Source organism: Diabrotica virgifera, chromosome 8 (genome assembly GCF_917563875.1).
Source record: "Diabrotica virgifera virgifera chromosome 8, PGI_DIABVI_V3a".
Taxonomy (NCBI): Eukaryota; Metazoa; Arthropoda; class Insecta; order Coleoptera; family Chrysomelidae; genus Diabrotica; species Diabrotica virgifera.
In genome coordinates, this window is record NC_065450.1 from 128340310 (window position 1) to 128346309 (window position 6000).

Sequence of the window (6000 nt, forward strand, 5' to 3'; positions counted from 1 at the left end):
AGGTACTCCAAAGTACTTTGACAAGTGCTTAGCAGGTATATTTTATAAAATGCATCGTTTTCCCGTTATTTAAGCTTGAATACTTAGATTTGAGTAGTCGTCGAAAAAATATACTTGAGAAAGGCACTTTGCCGAAACAGCTGTAGTAATAACATAGTTGTAATAAATTTTGTGGAAGTATAGAAAAACAAACGTTTTTCAGTGTTTTATTGTGAGATAAAATGAACTTCCATCAAGTAACGGTCGAATCCATCAATTATGAAAAAATATACATTCAATTACCCATAACTCACTTTGAATTGACATTAGTTTAGTTCTTTAAGTGAGGAGTGTATTCAGCTTTTTATTATCTTCAATTTTGGTAATAATAACTTTTTTGTAAAAGCTTACAGTTTTCGAGTTATACGTGAAAAACAGCTTTAAAACATGTATTTTTTACGAAAAAATAAAATCTTTGATCTTTAATAACTCAAAAAGTATTGATTTATATTAATAACGATATAAAAAATTTGGCTTATAATTTGTCTCTCTATCGATTTATGGTATTATTTCTTTCACCCCCACTTAAAGTGGTAGTTTTCACCACCACGGTAAAAGCGCAAGTTGGCATCATGTCACTTTTGTTCCTTGAGGTATCCTTTTACTATTCATGAATTTTTATGAAAATCGATGGAGGTTTAACGAAATCGGAGGTGAAAACCTTCAGTGACTGCACTAAGTGGATTGAAAAATATTTTCCCTAATTTTGACATTGCTTTGCACATTTTTATTTGTGCTTCCCAGTTGCCAACGTGTCCGCTGAAAGGTAATTTTAATATAGAGGCAAGAACGGTGAAACAATTTGTCGATTTTGTCAATAACAAATTTTTTTTTGAAGTCTTTTTTATAAAGAAGTTTTTTCAATGAAGAATGACAATTTTTTTTATTATAGGTATATAAACATCGTAGTTTAAATCCATTTTTAGTGTATTCTTATTTAAATAAAAATTTCTGCAATTTTTTTTTCGCAATAATGGTACATGTTTGAAGGGCGGCTACTAGAGAATTGCCTAGGGCGGCAATTGACCTAAACGCGGCCCTGGAAACAACACCCTGTACCTATATTAAAATTTTCAAAATTCGTCTCGTTTTCAAAAAAGAGCATAAAAACTAAATTTAATTGCTCGCTTAAATTTTTTGCACAAACAATTTAATGACATTAATTTTGAAATAATTATATCGAAATTTTTGTTTTGAAAGTACGAGTTCTTAAAAATTTCGACATAATTTCAAAATTAAAGTCATTGAATTGTCTGCACAAAAAATGGAAGCTCCATTAAAGCTCTTTTCAAATGTGCAAACGGTTTTTGAAAATTTCAATATACAGGATGTTGTTTCAAAGTCACAATGGATTTTGTTTAATCCGGACCTGAATTTTTCTTGTGATTAGTAGTTTGGTGGTTTGGGTTCTAAATGTGACATATGTGTACCAAATATCAAAAAATTATTCAAGGTGGTTCTAAAGTTATGTGTCCAGAAAGAAATGGGCAAAATCGATAAAACACCCTGTAACTCGGTTATAAAGTCGGTGGAAGTAATAAATTTAGTATGTCTAGAAACGCCTCATTTACCTCTATTCACCATTCAAGTATTTCCGTTTCCCATTGAAACACCCTGTATACTACTTCATCTTCATCTTGATTGCGGCCCGCAAGCTGTGGCAATAGCTACTATGTGGCCCAGGAAAGAAAAAGGTTGAGTATCGCTGATCTACATGAAGAAGTTAATACATTTGCTGCAACTTTTGGCGAGAGTCGTTATCTAGGAGCGGCAAAAATATACCGTCTTACAACTCAACGGCTTACTGTCCCCGATCAGAGTCATGCGCATCTATAATTATATACACTCACCGGCACAAAATTCCACCACCCAAAATTTTGGATTAAATTTGATAATCTACAGCTTTATTATTTTTTGTACTCCGATTTTCAAGATTATTGCATCAGTTAGTAGGTACCTGCATGTATTGATGTCGTTTGTTATTATTCCGGTAACAAAAAATTTTGTTACCGGTGAATGGAAGCGTTGTTTTTTCTCCCAACTTTAAAAGCTTCTGTGGAAGAATTGGAGGGCTGATTTTGTTTCATACACCTTTTTTATTATCCTGGAGGTATTCCCAAGATTCTGTTTTTAGAATTATCCGAATATCTCTTTTCTTGTAAGAGCTGTAAATAAAAACACTGCTTTGAAGGTTTATTTAATTAAAAATATCAAACGCACTAAAATTAACAAAACAAAATTCAATATCGACAAATCAAAATAATTCAATAGCGGGTATGTCCACCTCTTGCAGCAACGACTGCTCGCAATCTGTTTAGCATCGAATAAAGATGTGTTATCCTTGCCTGGGGACTAGCCCGATATTCCTCTAGCAGGGCCATAACTGTACCAAATTTTCTGGAGGCCTAGGATGATGGCGAATAACTTTTTTTAATTCATCCCATGAGAAATGTTAACATATTAGCCCTAGGCCTACAAGGCCTGTTGCGCTTAATAAATAAATAATTCATCCCATTAATGCTCAATAAGATTGAGATCTGGGCTGCATGCGGGCCATTCTAATCTTATCAATCCAATCTCTATTTTATGAGCCAATCGGTGTTTTTATTTACACAAAATGGTACAGCTCTTACAAGAAATGAGATATTCGGATAATTCAAAAAACAAAATTTTAATGATACCTTCGGGATAATATGACAGGACTATGAAACAAAATCAACTATTCCATTTTTCCACAATTTTTTTTAAAATTAGGAGAAAATACAACGCTTCCATTCACTCCTGTATAATGCCATGCAAGCAAAATTTTTTTGTTACCGGAATAATATCAAACGATATCAATACATGTACCTACAAACTGGTGTAAGAATCTTGAAAATCGGAGCACAAATAATAAAGTTATAGAAAAAAGACTAAGTTTTCAATCTAATGGCATATAAAACAACATAATGTTACTCCACATCCCACCAGACTGAAAACAATGGGAACCTTCTCTGGTTACACCTCCGAGGCTTCTACAATTTGCAAGCCATAACGGATGCTGAGACTATGGAAGATCTTTCGCGTTCCCATGGTGATGACATGTGAGCAATAAATTACAACAAATGTTTTGACAGTTGTGTGGTTTGAAGGAAGTTTGAATTTTTAAATGTCAAAGTTCTAAAAATTGTAGAATAAAAATGTATTCCAGAGACGAAGAGTTGCAGTTTTTTTATTTGTTTATCGTAGATAAAATATTGAATGAAACTGTGCGTGAAGTACTTTTTGCGCACTTAGGCGATGTACAGCACTCGCACCGCTCGTGCTCTAAACATCGCGTGCGTGCGCAAAAAGCATACTTCACGAACTGTTTAGTAAATAACTATTTTTATTGTATTTTTAGTATGTGATTTAGAAATTCAACTCGTTCCTATATTTAGAAAATAATATCTCATAACCTGTTTAATTGAAAGAGTAAACAACGAAAAATTAAATATGGTTTTTGAAACCACTGATAACTATTAATTGTAAATGAAATTACTGAAATACTGAAATATTCATTGCATGTTTTAACCCTTTTATTTCATGCACCAGTGATTATGCATGAAAATTTAAATTCTGCGATGCAATCATATTTTTGTTCTACTTTTAGGCAAATACATTATGGTTTAGTACTGGTTTAATTTTACGTCAGTAAATGTAGATAATATTTAAGACTGTTTATTAAATATTTCTTCAGTGGTCACGAAAACAGCAAATTATAATAGAAAAATGAATTAATCGTATAAAAACGAAGTGAATTTAAGAGGCAAAAATATAACTTTATTCGTCACTGTTTTTTACTGTCAACGAAAAAGACAAAAGGTCAAAACGTAATATTTTGAAACGAAAAAGCGTTGGACTACCCCAGCTAATTGAACCAATATTCGAAAATATTACCTCAACTAACCAAGATAGCCATCGTTACACCCTTAGCTTAGCTCAGTCACTCAGGTGTGTGTTCGTCTTGTCCTAACCTCAGATATGAACTATGAAAATTGGAATGGAAGCAAACAAAACAATAATTTTAACTAATCATGTTTATTGTTCATAAAGATATAATAAATAAAATGACTTAGTAAATTGCATTAACAAATGTATTCAAATTCTTGCCAAAAACTAACAATTCTGGATTATACTTATGGCTTTTGGTAGCTGATGGTATCTTCTTGATGTCGTATGGTACTGCTGCTGGTTCTGCAACGGGCTCTGGGGTTGTAGGTGTTGTATTCCACCAGGCCTACGGATGTTGGTCGTTGGGATGTTGGTCGTTGCAGTCTTGGTTATGTGGTTGCAGCCCTGATGACATGGTCCTCGTTGTTGTATCGCCGGCGATTTGAGGGTTGTTGAAACTCCCGGAGGGAGAAAAGTGGTTTCTTTCCAAAAAACCCAAGAGGAAGATGATTTGTTGAAATGAAAAATGATTTATTTTTCGAATTACATGCCTTTTTAAGGATTAATTTTTCCCTTCCAGTGTATGTCAGGGAGTAGGGGGTCAAGTCGATGAAGTGACACTGTCATTGAAAACGACATTTAAAATGACAACCAAGTACTATGAAGTAGCGGCATGTTCCGTATTGAAAATACAGATATTTGGAGAGTATGAATATAGGAGGTATGTTCAGTATGATGATTTAAATGAAAGAGATATATTAAATAGAAGATAATAAAAGAAGGTAATAAAGGAGAGCGCCAACCGATTTTTAAAGGGGAAAATGGGTAAACCAATTAGAAGAAGATAATTATTAATGAAATATTAAAGGAAATATGGTAAAATAATTCTTTAAAAATAAAATATCAAAGATGTGACGTTTGTAACGTTACAATTTCTACACATCTTGAAACTTTGTAATGTTTCCTTTTAATTCCTAAGGCCCACGCCATGGAAAATCGTAGGCATCACCCTGTAACTCCTCTTCTCCTAGAATGAAGCTTCTTGTGGAAAGTGAACTTCGAACTGGAATCAACCTGGTTCTGTTTGTTTGACATTCTTATGCCTTCTATTCTTTTAGTTTCTTTTCCTTTTCTCCTTGACCATATAGATAATGTAACTGATTATTAATACGATAGAAAGATATAGTACGACGTTCAAAATGCTGGGAATGTGCTAATTTTCCCTTTATTCTGATATTGTTCTTTCGCTATAACTTTTCCCATGCGTCACTATTTTCAAACAAATTAAGTCAAAACATAAAGTGAAACGTACGCCGATGTGTGTAGTACAGTAAAAGCTCCTTATTCGCGTTTCCTTTATTCGCGTTTTCACTATTCGCGGATTAAAAAAATGCGACCCAATTAATATATTCGCGGCCCAAGATTTCGTATTCGCATCGCGGATCGAATTTTATAATACAGGTACCTAGATAAAAAGCATTTGGTACCATCTGTCAGTGAGTCAGCAAATCGCCTAATAAAAAAATTAAATTGACCTTATTACAACTACACCTAGATTAAATTTCCAAAAGCTATCGGCATCGGCAGTTCCTTTGAGGTAACCCGCTGTCGCCGTCATCGGTGTTTTTGAGACTGTAAACAATGAGAATGTTTAAGTAAAATAAACTATGTATGTATTACTCAAAACATAGAGCATTAAGTTCTGCCGCAATCACAGGTTCCATGCTTTGGCAAGAGCTGCATTTCGTGTTTATTATTTTACTTTTCCATTCGTTACAAAAATTGTAATTAAGTGACAGGTCTCTTCTGATATCTTCCTAATTTATAATGTTGACTAAAAAAAAATGAAAAACGGGTTTCGATCCGAAAAAAATCAGTTTTATTACTTAAAGTGAAAATAAAAATGCTTGATCGTATCATAAAAGAATGTATCATACAAGAACTGAAACCACACACATTGAAATCATGCTGGAAAAAACTGTGGTCTGTTCGGAGTGCGGGAAATGAGGAACAATCTGTGTTCAAACTTTAACTGCAAACATTGCCGAA